This window comes from Nycticebus coucang, chromosome 19 (genome assembly GCF_027406575.1).
Source record: "Nycticebus coucang isolate mNycCou1 chromosome 19, mNycCou1.pri, whole genome shotgun sequence".
Taxonomy (NCBI): Eukaryota; Metazoa; Chordata; class Mammalia; order Primates; family Lorisidae; genus Nycticebus; species Nycticebus coucang.
The window spans coordinates 9,390,997-9,411,659 of record NC_069798.1 but is presented as its reverse complement, the minus strand read 5'-3'; positions in this window follow the sequence as shown (position 1 = coordinate 9,411,659).

The following is a 20,663-nucleotide window of genomic DNA, read 5'->3' as shown; positions in this document are numbered from 1 at the left end:
TAGCAACAATGTCCTGCTCTGACCCTTCCAATCAGGAAGAGCTGTGGAAGATGCTTGGCAGGTGCTCCCTAAGAATTCTGATACAGAGTGGATTTAGAACCACTGAACTACATCCGATGCCTTACACAGTCATGCACTGCAGAATACCATTTCAGTCAATGACAAGCCCCACGTACAATAGAGTCCCATAGAATTGTAACGGAGCTGGAAAATTACTATCACCTAGTGACATCGCAGCCATCATAAGGTTGTCATGCAGTGCATTACTCATGAATTTGTGGTGATGCTGGTGTCAACAAACCTATGGGGCTGCCATGCTTGTAAAAGTCTGACACGTACAATTATGCACAGTTCATAATATTTGATAATGACAATAAATGACTATGTAACTGGTGTATGTACTATGCTGTACTTTTTATTGTTATTTTACAGCGTACTTCTACTTATTAAAAAAAAAAAAAATTAACTGTAACACAGCCTCCGGCAGGTCCTTCAGAAAGTATTCCAGAACAAGGCACTGGGTCGCAGGAGATGACGGCTCCATGGGTGGTATGGCCCCGAACGCCTTCCAGTGGGACAGGTTGCAGAGGGGACAGACAGTGATACTGATGAGCCCGACCCTGTGTAGGCCTAGCCTAATGTGTGTGCTTGTGCCTTGATTTTTCTCTTTTTATTTTTTTGAGACAGAGCCTCAAGCTGTTGCTGTGGGTAGAGTGCTGTGGCATCACAGCTCACAGCAACGTCCAACTCCTGGGCTCAAGCGAGGCTCCTGCCTCCGCCTCCCAAGTAGCTGGGACTACAGGTACCCGCCACAACATCCAGCTAATTTTTGGTTGCAGTCGTCATCGTTGTTTCATAGGCCCTGGGCTGAACTTGAACCCGCCAGCTCAGGTATATGTGGCTGGTGCCTTGGCCACTTGAGCTACAAGTGCCAAGCCTTGTGCCTTGATTTTCAACAAAAAGTGTTTAAAAAATTAAAAAAAAAATAGATTAAAAACTTAAAAATCCTAAAAATAAAAAGCTTACAAAATAAGGATATAAAGAAAGAAAAAAAAATTTTTTTTGAGACAGAATTTCATTGTATTGCCCGGTGGAGTACTATGGCATCACAGCTCATAGCAACCTCCAACTCTTGGGCTTAAGTGATTCTCTTGCCTCAGCCTCCCAAGTAGCTGGCACTACAGGTCCCCGGCTACTTTTTGGTTGCGGTGGTCATTGTGGTTTGGCAGGCCTGGGTTGAGTTCGAACCCGCCAACTCCCGTGTATGTGGCTGGCACCCTAGCTGCTAAGCTGAAAGAAAATATTTTTATACAGCTGTACAAGGTATTAGTGTTCTAAGCTAAGTGTTACAACAAAAGAGCCAAAAAGACCAAAATTTAAAAGTTCGTAAAGTAAAAAAAGTTAGAGTAAGTTACGGTTAATATTATTGAAGAAAAAAATTTAAATAAATTGAGCGTAGTCTAAGTATATGGTGTTTATAAAACCTATGATAAGGTACCGTGCTGTTAGAGGCCTTCACAGTCACTCACCACCCACTCCCCGACTGGCCAGAGCAACTTCCAGTCCTGCAAGCTCCATTCATAGTAAGTGCCCTATACAGAAGTACCAATTTTTTGTCTTTTATACTGTATTTGTACTGTACCTTTTCTGCGTCTAGATACATGTACTTAACCACTGTGTTAAGTACATGTATCAAATGGCTGCAGTGTTCATGGAGGTGACACGCTGTCCAGGGTTGCAGCCTAGGAGTGCACAGCGCAGGCGTGCAGTAGGAGGTGCCATCTAGGTTTGTGTAAGTGCACTCGGATGTTTGCGCTGAGACAAAGTCACCTAACAATACTGCTAGTGGGAATGCAAATTAATATCTTCCTTTTGGAAAGATGTTTGGAGAACACTCAGAGATCTAAAATAGATCTGCCATTCGATCCTTTAATTCCTCTACTAGGCATATACCCAGAAGACCAAAAATCACATCATAACAAAGAATTTGTACCAGAATGTTTATTGCAGCCCAATTCATAATTGCAAAGTCATGGAAAAAGCCCAAGTGCCCATCGATCCACGAATGGATTAATAAATTGTGGTATATGTACACCATGGAATATTAGGCAGCCTTAAAGAAAGATGGAGACTTTACCTTTTTCATGTTTACATGGATGGAGCTGGAACATATTCTTCTTAGTAAAGTATCTCAAGAATGGAAGAAAAAGTACCCAATGTACTCAGCCCTGCTATGAAACTAATTTATGGCTTTCACATGAACGCTATAACCCAATTACAACCCAAGAATAGGGAGAAAGGGAGAGGGAGGGGAGGGAGGGGGGAGGTGGGCAGAGGGAGGGAGATTGGTGGGGGTACCCTATGATCACATTAATGTACACAGCTATGATTTAATAATAAAAAAATTAAAAAACAAAAACAAACAAACAAAAAAACAATGCCTTTCTCAGAACGTATCCCATCATTCAGCCAGGTGTGGCTGCGTTTGGACAGTGCCTAGGCTTTGCGGGCTACTTCATACTTGGCAGGGACTCCTTAGTCTGGATATATGTTGCTTCATTTGTGGGCTGAGGGGCTGGGGCATTGACTCACCCTAGGGAACTGACCTCTGGGGACCAGCGCGGTGTTTATACTTTCCTACGTGGCACCGTTCACACACTCGTGTTGGGCTTTCAGATTCATCAGATGAACTTAGAGTTGCCAAGCTCTGAAGACACTGGATCTTGGACTGGAAAAATGGAAACAGAATTCTTAAATGATCAATAAACTTAAGTCCTTTGTTTTAAATCATGAAGCCAGACTTCACCAAAAAGAGAAAGACATGAAGATGGAGGAACATTTGAACACCCAGGTGAGAGCTTTCCGGACCAGGTGAACCCCGGGTCCCTAACCTTCCAGGCCTGGCCATCTCACCGGCCGAATGTTTGCAGCAAACAGCTGGCTTGGTTGTGAATATTATCTTTCTGTGGGCTTTGGTCATTCAGACGTCAAAGAGGGCTTTCGAGGATTTGAGGGAGCCTCCTTGTTCAAATGTTTACACTATTTCCTTTTCCAGCTGTGCGCGCCGCTTTGCGCTGGGGAGATGAGGTTCCAGCAGCTCTCTGCTCAGACCAGCGCCGTGGCCTCCTCCACACGTGACTTGTGTTCTGTCCCATCTGGCCCTCATCCAAGGTCAGTCTGCTGCTGAGCGTGTGTTTACTGGCGTTCCTAAACATTTTGAGAGGCCTTGTAATGTTTCCGCTGCGGTAGCATGTTTAGGTTACAGGAGGAATTGATGACGTTAAGTTGGTGATGATTTCTTTCATGACGTTCACTCTTCAATCGGTAGATAGAGAATGGCAGAGCCAGTTTAAATTCTGAACAATTTTTACTGACGCTCTGAAAAGTGCTGCTTTTCTCCTTGAGCCCAAGTCAGAAATGGAATGCCAATTTCATTCACTATTCCAAGCCAATCACATGTGGGGAGGTAACTCTGGAGCCCCTCACCTCCAAAATCCCTCACCATTCTCCGGCCTCCTGACACACTCGGAGTCACAGAGGGGACTGCACAGGCGATTGAGACGTGTCTAACTGATCATCTGCAGCCTCTCCTTGGGGGTCAAATATAAGAGTAGAAAGAGGGACTCAAATCAGATAGCTTAGATTCGAAACTCAGAACTAGCCTTACCATGTTGGACTAAATTGTAAACATTTTTTAAGCCTCATTTTTATCACCTATAAAACAGGAGAAATATTAGCAAACCCTTCAGAAGGGTGTCTTGAGTATGGGTGGCTGTAATTCACGGTACGCACTTAACACTGTGTCTGGATTATTATAACCACTCAAGATACATCAGTCATTAATAGTTCTCCAAAGTTTGTTGGTAATTATTCTGCCTTGCAGCACATCATCATCATTAATTATAAAGACATTTTTGGTAAAAATTTGTTGAATCAAGGACATGAGAGATATGATAAGTGAAGACTGGAAACATTATCAATGAACTGAATTAACCTTTTTATGCCTTTCAATATTATTTTGTCCAGTGGTTCTCAACCTGTGGGTTGCGACCCACAGGAACTATATTAAAGGGCTGTGGCATTAGGAAGGTTGAGAACCACTGATTTAGTCCAATGTGCTCCCTATTTGTGACCCTTATAGTCTTTTGAACACATGAATTGGCATCCCAGGGTGATCTTGCAATGACTGTTGATAAAAAAAGAATTTTATTTAAGCCAGGCATGATGGTGAGCATCTGTAGTCCTGGCTACTCTGGAGGCTGAAGTGGAAGCGGGGCTTGAAGCCAGCAGTTAGAGGCGGTAGTCCACTGTGATCATACCTGTGAATCAGTGGTTCTCAACCTGCGGGTCGTGACCCCTTTGGGGGTCTCCTGCATATCAGATATGTACATTACAATTCATAACAGTAGCAAAATTGCAGTCATGAAGTAGCAACAAAAATAATTTTATGGTTGGGGGTCACCACAACATGAGGAACTGTATTAAAGGGTTGCGGCATTAGGAAGGTTGAGAACCACTGCTATAAACAGTCGTTATACTCCAGCCTGGGCAACACAGCCAAACTTTATCTCTATTTAACAATAATAACAATTTTTAAACTTAAAAATACTTTTATTTAATTATTTATTTATTATTTAATATTCCCTCGGTTTTGTTGTTTTTTTCAACAAACAAACCTGTATTTATGGGTGTTTTCTTAATTAGCCAAACAGAAGCTTTACTTTTTCATGAAATTAAATGTGTATCTTTTATTTTTTGGTTTGTAGGGTTTTGCTGTGCTTAGAAAGAAGTTATGTTTCAAAATTATATTTAAAATTTTCACACTTTTTTCACACAAATTTTTCTACCATTTTAATTGCTTTATAGTTTACATGAAATTCTGTTTTGAATTTATTTTGGAATAAGACAGGAATTGAAACTTATTTTCCCCTTAAACGTTAGCCAATTAAAACAACACCATTTATTAAATAAGCACTCTTCTCCTACAGATTTTTATCATTTAAAAGTATGATTAACAAACAACAATGACAACAACAAGGGGTATTTGCGAAACTTGGTAAATGTAGAATGTAAATGTTTTGGCACAGTAACTGAGATAACGCCGGAAAGGCTATGTTAACCACTGTGATAAAAATGTGTCAAATGGTTTATGAAGTGAGTGTATGATGCCCCATAATCATATCATTGTATACAGTTATGATTTAATAAAAAAAAAAAAATGACAACAACAACAACCAAAAATAAAAATAGCCAGGCGTTGTGGAGGGCGCCTGGAGTCCTAGCTACATGGGAGGCTGAGGCAAAAGAATCGCTTAAGCCCAAGAGTTGGAGGTGCTGTGAGCTGTGACTCCATGGCACTCTACTGAGGGTAACATAGTGAGACTCTGTCTTAAAAAATAAGAAAAGATAAGATAAGATAAGATACGTGTGACTAACAAACATGAACTAATTTTTTTTTTTTGCCTCTAATGGGAATTTATTTATTTTTTTTATTGTTGGGGATTCATTGAGGGTACAATAAGCCAGGTTACACTGTGGCATCAAACTCACAGCAACCTCCAGCTCTTGAGCTTAGGTGATTCTCTGGCCTCAGCCTCCTAAGTAGCTGGGACTACAGGCGCCTGCTACAGTGCCCAGATATTTTTTTGTTGCAGTTTGGCCGGGGCCAGGTTCAAACCCGCCACCCTTTGTATATGGGGCCAGCGCCCTACTCACTGAGCCACAGGCACTGCCCTCATTTTTTAATTTTTAAATTAAATTTCATATTTATTCTTGCAAACAAAGATGGTAATCTGCTTCAATCTTTGTTTTAACTGAATATGGATTTTTGGAGATGGGGGTCTCACTTTTTTGCCCCAAACTGGAGTGCTGTAGTGTCACAGCTCACAACAATCTCAAACTCCTGGGCTCAAATGGTCCTCTTGCCCCAGCCTCCTGAGTAGCTGGGACTACAGGTGCCCACCAGGACTAGAGATGGGTCTCATTCTTGCTCAGACTAGTCTCAAACTCCTGAACTCAAGCAATCCCACCACCCACCTTGGCTTCTCAGAGTGCTAGGATTACAGGCCCAAGCCAATGTGCCCAGCCTCAATATTGATTTTTTAATAGCCAACCATTTGGAATTCAGCTAAAGTTTGTGATCAAGCATACACAGAATTATATATCTTTTAAAAATGTGCATGAACAAGACCACAGTTTACATGCTACATTTCATTTTTAAATTTAGTAGCATATCTTGGATATCTTCCCATATCAGGATACACCACCTCTTGGTATTTATCCAAGAGAAATAAAGGCAGATGCCCATACTAGATTTATATAACATTCTTCACAGAAGCTCCAATTGTAATAGCCCTAAACTGGAAAAAAACCAATTGTCTATCAACAGGTGAAGGGCTAGACAGACCATAGAATACCCATATGATGGACTACTAATCAACAATTAAACATACAATGAACCAAAATAGCCAGCGTTGTGGAGGGCGCCTGTAGTCCCAGCTGCTCGGGAAGTTGAGGCAGGAGAATCACGGAAGCCCAAGAGCTGGAGGTTGCTGTGAGTCCTGTGACGTCATGGCACTCTCAAAGGCAATAAAGTGAGACTCTGTCTCCACAAAAAAAATAAAAAATAAAAAAAAATAGAATGAACCAGGGTGGCACTTGTAGCTCAAAGGGGAAGGGCACCGGCCCCAATATATATGCCAGAGGTGGCAGGTTTGAACCCAGCCCTGGCCAAAAAGAAATAGAATGAACTATTGATACATACAATGGTCATAAATCTCAAAGCCTTTATGCTGAGTTAAAGAAGTCAGACAAAAAAGAGTATATACTGTATAATCCATTTATATAAAATTATAAAAATGCAAATTAATCTTTAGGGACAAAGAACAGATCAGTTCTTGCCTGGGGACTAAGTGGGGAAGAGGAATGAGGGACACGAGGAAGCTTTGGGGTGACAAATGTCTTTATTACTTTCATGTCATCATGGTTTCACAGGTTTATGTATATTTCAAAACTGATCAAATTGTTTAAATATTTTTATGATATGTCCACTATATATTAATAAAAATGTTTTAAAAAAGAGTTTTAGGAGTTGGTAGTGTGTTTATTCGTATCCTCCACAAACTCAATTTTATTAAATGCTTATTTTTGAATAAGCATTTTTATATCTGCTAATGAAATTAGCCCCTTTCAGTAATGTGTGTGCCAAATATTTCCTGGGTTTTGGTGCTTGTTTTTTAAAAACTATTTATTTGAATTTTTTTCTTTTAGCTAAACAGAAACCTTGTATTTTCGTCAAGTGTATGCCTCCTTTTTTTTTTGGCTTGTGAGGTTGTGCTCTGCTCAGAAAGAAGATCCACTTCAACATTGTGTATTTTACATTTTCACACTTTTTCCCACACGGATTTTTCTAGCATTCCATTTGCTTTTATTCTACATAAAATTCTGTCTCGGATTTATTTCGTAATAAGGCAGGAACTGAAACTTATTTTCTTTTCCTAAATGGTTAGCCGATTTAACTGATACCATTTACCAAATAATTTCTCTTGTGCCACGGATTTTTATCGTCTGTGAATAGTTCAGGTCTTGGTTTTGTCTGTTTGCTTACTCCACTTGTCCAATGATTGTTGAAGTTTTATAGCTGATGGTAATTTCTGATAGGACTAATCTCCTTCAAGTTTTTTCTTTGTTAGTATTTTTTGCATATTCATTTTCCTTGCTATTTTCTGGGTATTTTTGCATATATATTTTCCAAAGTAGAACTGAAGTTCAGTTTCCAAAGGCATTAAGGCATCTTACTATTGGCTCGGTGCCTATAGCTCAGTGGCTAGGGTGCCAGCCACATACACCGGACTTGGCAGGTTCGAACCCGGTCTTGGCCTGCCAAGCAACAATAACAACTACAACCACAAAATAGCCGGACATTGTGGCGGGCGCCTGTAGTCTCAGCTACATGGGAGGCTGAGGCAAGACAATCGCTTAAGCCTGTAAGTTTGAGGTTGCTGTGAACTGTGTTATTCTACCCAGGGCGACATAGTGAAACTCTGTGTCAAAGCAAAATAAAACAAAACAAACAATGTATCTTCCCATTATTATCTTTTGTCCCCATCCTCTGTGTATTTGCAATTTTTTTCTTCATGTATTTCATGAATATGCAAGTTGGTCCATAAAGATTTATGGCAGATATAAATCACTCCTTTACCATCATAAAACTCCCCTCTTTATCATTTTTCAACTTTTTTCTTCCTTCTTGGAAGTCATCCTTGACTATCTTGACACTCTTTTCGTTTTCGTTGCTTTGGGATGTATTGATTTGCCTGACCCTTTCATCTTTCTGAAAAACTTTGTTTATAACCTTCTTATATATGACATTTAATTTTTTTTACTCAATATGATTCTTTTTCTCTTAATATGTTTTTAATACTTTTATATTTATTCATGTCATATATTTGGTATTCATTTTTCCTATCATATTTTATATTTTAATACATTCTTTGTTTTGCTTAATGATTTCTGTTTCCTTTGTGTTAAGTACTTTTGAAATAGACTTGCTTTTTATTTTTAGATCTTTTAACAATAACCTTTCATAAATCTATATCATAAACTAAATCTCTCTTTTGTGATAAAGTATATACATATATATTTTTTTAAGACATGGTCTCACTCTGTCACCCAGGCTGGAGTGCAGAAATGCAATCACAGCTCATAGCAACCTCAGATTCCTGGGCTTAAGTGGTATTCCTGCCTCAGCTTCCTAAGTAGCTGGCACTATAGGCAAGCACCACCAGGCCTGGCTTTTTTTCCCGGTCTTTCTCTCTACTTCTCTCTCTCTCTGCTGTGTTGCTCAGGTTGATCTCAAACTCCTAGCCTCAAGCATTCCTCTTGGCTCAGCCTTCCAAAGTGCTGAGATTATAGGTATGAATCACTGTGACTGGGCTTTAGTAATAAAATTTTCTTTCCTTCCTTCCTTCCTTCCTTCCTTCCTTCCTTCCTTCCTTCCTTCCTTCCTTCCTTCCTTCCTTCCTTCCTTCCTTCCTTCCTTCCTTCCTTCCTTCCTTCCTTTTCCTCTCTCCCTCTCTTTCTCTCTCCTTTCTTTTCTTTCATCAGAGTCTTACTTTGTTGCCTCTGTAGGGTGGGGTGGCATCATAACTCACAGCAACCTCCAACTCTTGGGCTCAAGCAATTCTCTTGCCTCTGCCTCCCTAGTAGCTGGGACTACAGGTACCCACCACAGCACCCAGCTATTTTTTTTTTTGTTGTTGTTTGTTTGTTTGTTTCTTTGCTTTTAGCAGGCCTGAGCCAGGTATGAACCCACCAGCCCCAGTGTATGTGGCCAGCGCCCTAACCACTGGGCTACAGATGCCGAGCCCAGGAATAAAATTTTCATGCTATTGACTCTGTATTATAAAAGATGAAAAGTTGGTAACTTCCTTTCTCATGTTCCTAACTCCTAATTTTTGCTAGCTATTATGCAGTAGTATCTCTGTAAGATGACCACCCAAGGGACTATAACAAACTGGTCAACCTACAGCCATAGTCAACATAAGGAACTAGGCCTACTGTACTAACACATACATGTGGTGCATGTCTGCTGTGAAAATTAGGTCAACGTAAGGAGGTGGTCAACTATGGAGGTTCTACCTTATTTATAATTTATAATATAAATTCTAATTTATAATATACTTTATATTCCTTGAATTCTAACATATGCAAAATGTATGCCATTTTCTTCATACTTAAAGGCAACTTGATGAATTACATAATTATTTATAATGGCCTTTTTAAAATTTTTTGACTTTCTCTTTAACATACGTTCCCTCAAGTTGTGTAGACTTCGTTCTCTATTTAAATGGATTAAATGCCCATAGCTGCTCTTTAGCCACAGATTCTGCACTCCAGTGTGTCTCAAACTTTGTTGTGCATCAGAATCAGCAGGATGGCTAGCTTGAAAGAACATAAATTGGTAGACCTCGCCCCTGGAGCATCAGATTCAGTAGTTTTGGAGGAGTAGCCCCCATATTTGCATTGCTAACAAGTTCCAGGTGATGCTTGTAAGGCTGGTGCAGGGACCACACTTGAGAATAGCTGCTTGATTCATGCTTCTGTATTTTGACTCATTTCTGAGTTACTTTTATTTATTGTTGAAGTATCTTTTTTTTTTAGTGAAGGGCTCATGAGCTTTATATTCCTGGAATTCTAACATACGCAAAAATGTTTGCCATTTTCCTCATACTTAAAGGCAACTTGATTAGGTATATAATTCTTGAATCAAATTATTTTCATTTTCGGAATTTTGTTAAGTGTCTACTAATGTGAGAAAGCTTTGCATGAACCCCATTTTTCTCTTTTGTAGGTAGATTTTTTTTTAAAGTGAGGTCTGGAAGCTTAAAAATTTATTTCTTTGCTTTAAAATTTAATAACTTAACCAGGATATGTGTTTATGTTTATCATTCTTTTTTTTTTTTTTTTTTGTAGAGACAGAGTCTCACTTTATGGCCCTCGGTAGAGTGCCGTGGCCTCACACAGCTCACAGCAACCTCCAACTCCTGGGCTTACGCGATTCTCTTGCCTCAGCCTCCCGAGTAGCTGGGACTACAGGCGCCCGCCACAACGCCCGGCTATTTTTTTTTGTTGTTGTTGCAGTTTTGGCCGGGGCCGGGTTTGAACCCGCCACCCTCGGCATATGGGGCCGGCGCCCTACTCACTGAGCCACAGGCGCCGCCCCATGTTTATCATTCTTAAACATTGTGTCCTGGAACACACTAGCCCTTTCAATATGTGTATGCATTTCTTTCATTGTTTAAACAATTTTCCTTCTTTTATATCTTCAAATATCATTTTTGTTCTATTTATTGTGGTCTCTGATTCTGGAAACCAATCATTCTGATGTTATAATACTGCTGTCTATTTTATATGTAATTTGTTTCCTAATATTAAAATATCTTCGTCTTTTTCCTCTCCAAAAGTTGAAGGGAGCCTTTATTTCATGTTATCTTAACTATGATATTATCTTAGTTTTTGGCCATGTCTGTTCTATTCTTTTCTTTCTAATTAATTTTTGAATAGTGCATGGTGGTGTTTATTTTTTACTTAGCATCGTACGTCAGCTGGGGATCTCCAAAGAAACAGAATCAATAGGAAATACCAGGCCAGCCAATTAAATTCATGAACTCATCCTAGAAAAAGTGCTACATACCTCATTGCTAAAAATCACTATGGCCACCTTCAAAGTACTCCCCTTTGGAAGCTCTGGACCAATGCCGGCCCCTACTCCACCCTTCAAAGCCCTTTTCCTAGGATGAGTTTGAGAACTTAGTTGTTGACCTGGTACAATGATAGCTCCGATGGCCATTCCAGAAAAAGAGTTACAAAATTGCTTTGAAGGGTGAACTAGGTGCTGACATCTGCAGAGCTTCCCAAGGGAAGTGCTTCAAGGGTGACAGTGGTGATATTCAGCACTGAGGTCTGTAGCACTTTTTCTAGGATGAATTTGCAAACTTAATTTTCTGACTCGTGTGTGTGTGTGTGTGTGTGTGTGTGTGTGTGTGTACACTCCTGCCTTATTCTTATAAGGAGCTAGGACTACAGACACCCACAACCATGCCTGGATGGTTGTAGAGATGGGGCCCCACTATGTTGCCCAGGCTTGGTCTCAAACTCTCAGCCTCCCAAACTGCTGGGATTAGATTACAGGCAAGATGTCCAGCCACATTTTTATTTATTATCTTTTTCACATTGCTCTGAGACTTGTTTTCCTCTTAGAAATTCAGTTTGAGGCTGAGTCTTTCGTGCTTTCTCTTTTCTTCCATGGCCTGAGGAAAAGTCAAAGGGAGCATTTATGAATTGGAATTAGCTCAGCTCTTAGAGAGCAAACTCAAAATAACAGCAACTTAAATCAGCAAGTGTATTGCTCTCTCACTTGAAAGTCTGAATGGGTCATCACTGTTGACGTGATACTCTGCAGCAATAGGGTCTGAAGTGCAAGTTCACCCTGTGGTCCAAGATGGTCATCCTACCTTCAGCAATCCCATCTCCTTTATAGCTAGAAAGAAAGAAGCAGGGAAAATGGGAATGTCCACTCCATTGAAATACCTTTCCACATATTACTTGTGGGTTGCGACCCCGTTATAACAATGAAAATACATCCTGCATATCAGATATTTACATTACGATTCATAACAGTAGCAAAATTACAGTTATGAAGTAGCAATGAAAATAATTTTATCACTGGAGGTCACCACAACATGAGGAACTATATTAAAGGGTCGCGGCACTAGGAAGATTGAGAACCACTGCTTTAGCCTCACCTAACTACAAGGATGGCTTAGAAATAAATGCATGTTCTCTGGGTGGCCTCGTGCCCCTAAAAAGTGAAGTGTTTGTTGTTGTTGTTGTTTGTTTTCACAAAAGAGAAAGGGAAGGATAGTCAGTGGGATCTCCCGGCTGGAGTACTGATGTACTTTTTACGGCTGTACTTGAATTTGAAATCCTGCACCATAATTCATCACACTTTACTGCTGAGTATTTACTCTTAGATTCTAGCTGCTCTCCAAGTCAGGGGAGAACCATGAAGCCTTTGTTTCTGACCAAAGGCATTTACTTCCTGCTGTTCACCTCTGTTTCACCTGCCAACGCCTTGCCCCGGCAGGCAGGCGGACGCTCCCCTCCACTGGAGGAAAGAAAAGATAAGGGAAGCCTGTGGGTGTGGATCATCTCTGGTGGGGGAAGGAGGGACTTTTCTCTGGATGTCTTCCTTTTTGTTCATTGTATTGAATTTCAGGGAAGATTCTGCAATCTAGTCTCACAAGTTTTTCTTGTCCTCTTCAGATATACCTAGATAGAGACAAAATACACAGTTGTACATTGGTTGGATAAATTCATCAGAGTAAGAAGAACCTGTCCCTTTCATGGCCCCCATGTCCTTCTGATGGAAGCTCTGGCAGCAGGGCTGATGGGTAATGACTCTTACTTGTCTGAAGATAGACACAGCACTTCTATTTCTCGTGGAAAACTAATTACTAGATCATTTATAAAATTTTACCACAGGGTAATAATTCTTTTCTCTCCTGTGCTGTTATTTTTCAGCTCCTAACTGTTGGTCATGGTAATCTGAAATTACTTTTACTCAATAAATGAAGACATTTTATGACACGTCAATGTAGCTCTTCAGGAAAGATCAGCAGATTGTCTTCCTGGTGGATTTTATTCCTGATACACCCTTGGTATTTCCTCATCAGACAGGTATCTCCCCCCAAATCAGAGTAGCTTGTAATAGCAGGTGCAGTTCATTTAAAATGCCTAATAGGCATGAATAATAATGATAAACATGACACTGGAAGGCCTCAGCGATATTGTGGGTTTTGTTCCAGACCACCCCAGCAAAACAAATATTGCAATAAAGTGAGCCATACAAAATTTTTGGTTTTCCAGTGCATATAAAAGTTATGTTTACACTATAGTCTATTAAATGTGCAATAGCATTATGCCTAAGAAAACAATGTACATTGCTTAATTAAAGATACTTGATTGCTGAAAATGCTATAATGATCATCTGAGCCTTCAGGGAGTCATATCTTTTTGCTGGTAGAGGGGCTAGCCTCGATGTTGATGGCTGCTGACTGATCAAGGCGGTGTTTGTTGAAGACTTTGGTAGCTGTGGCATTTTCTTAAAATAAGACAACAGTGAAATTTGCTGCATCAATTGACTCTTGCTTTCTTGAAAGATTTCTCTGTAGCACATGATGCTTTTTTTTAGCATTTTACCCACAGTAGAACTTCTCTCAAAATTGGAGTCAATCCTCCCAAACCGCGCCACTGCTTTATCAACTACGTTTAAGTAATATTCTAAATCCTGTGTTGTCATTTCAGTACCAGAAGTAGATTTTATCTCAAGAAACCACTTCCCAGGGCAGTGCCTGTGGCTCAAAGAGTAGGGTGCTGGCCCCATATACCAGGGGTGGCGGGTTCAAGCCCAGCCCTGGCCAAAACTGCAGGAAAAAAAAAAAAAAAAAAAAAGAAAGAAAAGAAATCACTTTCTCCTTCATAAGAAGCAAATCCTCGGGCGGCGCCTGTGGCTCAGTCGGTAAGGCTCCGGCCCCATATACCGAGGGTGGCGGGTTCAAACCCGGCCCCGGCTGAACTGCAACCAAAAAATAGTTGGGCGTTGTGGCGGGCGCCTGTGGTCCCAGCTACTCGGGAGGCTGAGGCAAGAGAATCGCTTAAGCCCAGGAGTTGGAGGTTGCTGTGAGCTGTGTGATGCCATGGCACTCTACCGAGGGCCATAAAGTGAGACTCTGTCTCTACAAAAAAAAAAAAAAAAAAGAAGCAAATCCTCAGCTGTTGGAGTTTTATCGTGAGGTTGCAGCAAATCAATCTCATCTTCAGGCTTCACTTCTAAGTCTAGTTCTCTTGCTGTTTCTACCACATTTGCAGTCATTTCTTCCACTCACGTCCTTTTTCTTTTTATTGTTGGGGATTCATTGAGGGTACAATAAGCCAGGTTACACTGATTGCATTTGTTAGGTAAAGTCCCTCCCACTCACGTCTTAAATCCGTCAAAGTCATCCATGAGGTTTGGAATCAGCTTCTTCCAAACTCCTATTAATATTGATTTTTATTTCTTTCAACAGCTATCAAATAAATATAATGAGGATGGGATGGTTTTGCTGAAAACCAACAATTGCTTCTCTTTGGCTGAGGAAGCATGAACATGATTAATTAATTAACTGACATAATTAATTAATCAACTTGATCATTATTTCTGCCCATCCCAAGCACTCTAGCTTTGTGACATATGATCTGTGTCTCCACTCCTCTGTGGCAGCAACAGTAGGTGCACAGAAGTGATGGATGGGGCCACTGCTTCCTGCCATGCAGGTAACCAAACCTAGTTTAGTGCCATCTTGACTGCCTCAGGCTCTGTGACACTTAAATTCTAATTAGTGCAGAAAAGGGCTAAGTTGAAACAGCTGTACTCTCTCAAGAATACCCACTCTTGGTAGGACGAGGTGGCTCTCGCCTGTTATCCCAGCACTCTGGGAGGCCGAGGCAGGTGGATTGCCTGAGCTCACACGTTGGAGACTAGACTGAGCAAAAGCTAGACCCCATCTCTAAAAACAGCCGGGTGTTGTGGCAGGTGCCTTTCATCCCAGCTATCTGGGAGGCTGAGGCAAGAGAATCACTTGAACCCAGGAGTTTGAGGTTGCTGTGAGCTGTGACACCTCAGTACTCTACTGAGGACGCGACGTGAAACTGTCTCCAAAAAAAAAAAAAAAAAAGAATACTCACTCTCAGGGCCCTACAACCTAATGAGATCTGTGAAATTTAAGATCTAGAAGAGAAACCCTTGCATGGAGCAACAGCTGTATTCAGGCTGACAAAGGACTTGGGGGTAAAATCTGTTTCCCTAGATGGGAGGGAAAGTATCCCCAAATGTTATGGGAGTGAAAATCCACATGAGTCTGGTCCATTTACTTGTCATGTGACCTAGAATTGACTTAGACTGAGCCTCAGCTCTGAGCTGTGGAGCTATCAAAGCAAGAGCGGTTAAAGTGTGGGAGAACTTACTCGTTACCCACAACTTGTGGAGTAGGAGGGTGGTGAACATCTCTGCAGAGCACTTACTGCTTGCCCCAGTAGGAAAGGCAGCCAAGCTGGAGGCAAAGGAAGAGGCTCTCGCCTCTCCCACAGAGGAGAAGGTGAGAGCAGGCTGAATGCTGGCTGAGCACTTGCGGAAAAGAGAGAGCAGAGGTGACAGCCCTGATGAATGTGCAGGAGACAGTAGCAGCTCATTACTGTCTCGCAGGTTGCCTGACCCTCTCTGCCCGTGAGAATTACCCTAGAATCGTGCTGAAGATTGGAGAGACCCAGACCTGTCAGAAATTAATAATGAAATTAATGATAGTGAATAAATAATAGAGATTTATTTAGATAGAAAGATAGAAAATAGACTTGCATGTCACTTGTTTTTTTCATTGGAAAGTTCACCCGTGGTCCCAATCCCCTCTCTTTTCCCATAAACCACCCTCCATGCCCCTGGCCTGCCCACTTCTCTGATTTCTCGGACCTGTCAATCAGCTCTGGCTCATGACTCTTCCCCGAGTGACCCCACGCCATTCCCACCCCTTGAGAAACTGACCACAGCTTCCACTGTGGAAGAGGGTTAGGTAGGTCTCAAGGGCCCTTCTGTGGGCACTGGCGGGCACTCGGCTCAGGTGGAAGGCCCTGGGTACCTCCCGACAGGCATTTTGAAGCAGAATATAAGGGAAACAAGACTCCAGCATGCCCAGAGTCAGGAAGGATGACGCCTCCCTCCGTCACCAAGCGCATGAGTAGAGAAAATGGATTCTCTGTTTCTGGTTTTTATTTCTTGCCCCTGGGTCAGTCTCCCAACTCCGATGCAAGAGACTGACGAAGGGCACCACCTCTCAGGTGAGTTTCAAGGTTCTTCTTCTAGAGCGGGAAGAGGGCAGTAGGCACCCGGATGGGGCTTTGGTCAAGCAATATATACTGTTGCTGTAACCATGCTTCCCAATGCAGAAGAGTCAGAGGCAAGGATTGTGAGGGAAACAGCAAGAAAGATGGGAACGAGGCAGGCCACCCTGTATTCTTCTTCTTCAGGGGATGAAGTGTCAGTTTTCAGATTGGCAATGGCCACCACCAGGGCTGGGTCAAGGTCACGGCTCACCCCTGCAGCAGTTGCCAGCTTAATAAGGTGACACTCAGGGTCACCTTATGCCCTAAATGCTTTCTTTACTCAGTGAAGCCAGGGTAATTTATTCACTATCCTTTAACTACCATCTCCTTTTTTTCTTTCATATTTTGGTTCGTATATTTTCCTCTCTTTAACATTGACATTTTGACATCCTCCCCATGAATCACAAATGTTCTTTCTCTCTCTCTCTCTTTTTTTTTTTTCTTTGCAAAAATATTAAGAACAGGACAAATGTTCTTAAAAACCTTTCCAGAAGGTTTTCAGTTGGCTTTACCCAGCTCCTTTTAATCATTATCTGTGGCAGCTACAGTCTTATGAAATGTATTTCTTTTCTTTTTTTTTTTTTTTCAATTTTTGACCTTTATTTCTGATCTTTTTCATTTTACAGGAGACATAGTACCGAAATGCCCAGGCACTGACCTGACCTGACCTTGAAGGGGAAAATATTTAGGATCTCTCCCCTCCCTGCCTCCCCATTGTGCTTTGAGTGTCATTCAGCCCTCTGATATCAGAGATGGATTTGCCCTCCATAGAACAGCTCCATAGAAAAAGAAGTTATAGGGCCAGAAGAGGTGGCCTGGAAGCCCAGCATTCTGGGAGGCCGAGGCAGGTGGATTCCTTGAGCTGAGGAGTTTAGAGACCAGAGATGACCAGCCTGAGCAAGAGTGAGACTGCGCTCACCCCCCACAACCCCCAGTCCCAACTACTTGGGAGGCTGAGGCAAGAGGATCTCTGGAGCTCAAGAGTTTGAGGTTGCTGTGAGGTATGATGATGCCATGGGAGTCTTCCCAGGGAGACGGAGTGAGACTCGTTGTCACTGGTTGTGTAGATATCAATTTTTTTTTAATAAAATGACACAACCCTAGGCTCACAATAGAGACTTCACCCATCAGCTCTATGAGTTACATAGGCAAGCAGTGCTGATCCTCAGAGCAAATGTTTAAAAAAAAAAACAGAGAAAAGAGGAAGGAAGGGAGAGGAGGGGAGGGGAAAGGAGAAGAGAATGGAGGAGGGGAGAGGAGAGGAAGCTGAAATGTATTTCTTAAATAATAGTAATAACACTTGAGAGCCAAAGTTATTTCTTGGTCCATGCACTTCAGAATGAATGCTGTGTGACCAGGCATGGAAACATTTATCTCCTTGTACATCTCCATCAGAGCTCTTAGATGACTTGGTGCATTGTCAATGAACGGTAATATATTGAAAGGAGTCTTTTTCTTTTCCTTAACAGTAGGTCTCAACAGTGGGCTTAAAATTTTCAGTAATTCATGCTGTAAACAGATGTGCTGTCATCCAGACTTTGAAGTTCTATTTTTAGAGCACAGGTAGAGTGATTCTTAAGAGCCCTAGGATTTTGAGTTGAGCATTAGCTTTAACTTAAAGTCACCAGCTGAATTATCCCCTAACAAAAGAGTCAGCCTGTCCTTTGAAGTTTTCTAGCCAGGTGTTGATTATCCTTTCTATCTATGAAAGGCCTAGAGGGCATCTTCTTCCATAGAAGACTATTTTTCTAAATTGATAATTGCTTGTTTAGCTAATGACCTTCATCAATTGCCTGGATCTTCTGGATAACGCTGCAGCTTCTCCATCAGCACTGGCTGCTTCACCTTGCACTTTTATGAGATGGATTCTTTTCTTAAACCTTATGAACCAACCTCCACTAGCTTCTAACTTTCCTTCTGCAGGTTCCTCCCCTCTCTCACCTGTCATAGAATTAAAAAGAGTTAGGACCTTTCTCTGGACTAGGGTTTGGCTTAAGAAAATGTTATAGCTGGTTTGATCTTCTATCCAGACCCCTGAAACTTTCTCCTTATCAACAATAAGGCTATTTATTTACTTTCTTATCACTTTTTTTTTTTTTTTTGCAGTTATTGGCCGGGGCTGGGTTTGAACCCACCACCTCCAGCATATGTGGCCAGCGCCCTACTCCTTTGAGCCACAGGTGCTGCCCCTTTCTTATCACTTTTATATTCACTAAGTGGTACTTTCCATTTCTTTCAAGAACTTTTCCTTTGCATTCACAAATTGGCTGTTTGCTACAAAGGCCTAGCTTTTGACCTATCTTAGTTTTTTTTCTTTCTTTCTTTCTTTCTTTCTTTCTTTCTTTCTTTCTTTCTTTCTTTCTTTCTTTCTTTCTTTCTTTCTTTCTTTCTTTCTTTCTTTTTTTTGAGGCAGAGTCTCACTCTGTCTCCCTGGGTAGAGTGCTGTGGCATCATCATAGCTCACAGCAACCTCAAACTCTTGGGTTCAAGTGATCCTCTTGCCTCAGCCTCCTGAGTAGCTAGGACTACAGATGCCCACCACAACATCATGGATAATTTTTCTATTTTTAGTAGAGGCAGGGTCTTGCTCTTGCTCGGGTTGGTCTCAAACTCCTGAGCTCAGGCAATCCACCTGCCTTGACCTCCCAGAAGGCTAGGATTATAGGGGTGAGACACTTCACCTGGTCCTTCACCTGACATGCCTTTCTCATTAAGCATGATAGTTCTTAATCTTTTATTAAAAACTAAAGCTGTGTGGCTTTCTCACTTGAACTCTTAGAGCTGTAGCAGAATTATTAACCAGCCTAATGTCAATATTATTGTGTCTCAGGAAATAGGGAGACCTGAGAAGCGAGAGTTGGGGGAATGGCTGGACAGTGTAGCAGTCAGAACATGCCGCATTTATCAATTAAGTTTGCTGTTATTCATGGGTGTGGCTTGTTGCATCCTCAAGCCATTATAACAGTAACGTTGAAGATCACTGACCACCATCACCAGGAAAGATATACTAATGATGAAAAAATCTGAAATATTGTGAGAATTACCAAGATGTGATAAAGACACTCAAATGAGCATGTGCTGTTGGAAAAATGGCCCTGATACACTTCCTCGAAGCAAGCTTCCCTTGAAACTTCAGTTATTTTAAGCCTTCACATATTCAAATATTTCTTTCTAAATTATATGATTCTGCTTTAGCATGAAAATGTCCTTCCTTTGCTCTCCTCATTGTTTTAATGAAAAATTTACATTGTAGATATTTCCCTCCAAAATATAATACTAACCTCAGAGTCTAAGAAGCTGTCATACATTGCTTACTCACTTTCTTATCCACATTCCTGAAAGGAAAACAAAAATCATGGCTTTCCCTTGGTGTGCTTCTGTTTCTTAATATCTCTGCTAACACTTTGGGTTGCTCAGAAGTACTGTGATGTGGTTGATGACTGGTGATTTGACTTTTCATTGACACTATTCAGTAGCTTTGTTTTTCGTTTGGAAGGGGGAAGGGTTTTCACATTATATAGACTTTTGGGGGGTAGGCTGAGATTTTTCTCTTATTTTTCAAAAAAAAAAAAAAAAGTAAATTCTGGGGTTATGTTTTGGTGATTCTGGTTTTCATTTAAAAGCCTGCCATGGTCAAGAGAGGTGAGTTGTAGTTTTTGTTTTATCTCATGCACAGAAATCCCAACTTGTAGGAAATTGGATGGAATCAATTGGATAGAAATCTTTGTTTGAAGTGCGGTGAATCACATGAGACTCTGCAATGGCTGAACCTCAGGGAGACTTCACTGCCCTGTCAAAGCAGAAAGAACAGGGGACCTTTGCTGTCTCTGTTCCAGGTCAGTCCACTGAAGAGATACAGTGCTTCAGAATCAGCCTCCTAATTCTTATTTCCAGAGTGAAATAACTGCCGGGGGTTTTACTTCCAATTATGGACTCTCTGATTTTCCTTTGCCACTCCCAACGTTCATATTTGTTGTTGCACAATGTCAGAAAATATTGGTGGTCTGAAAAAAGAAAATATTTCTAGAGAATAGTTTGAAGGGCAAGTGGATGGTATAATGGGACAATCGAGATTTTAAATACAATAAGATTTTAAATAAATCAATGGCAACGTTTGTTTCCATGTTTTGAACTTATAGTGAAGATGGCTTTTCACTAGATCAACTGTGAATTCCATCTTTACCATTCAA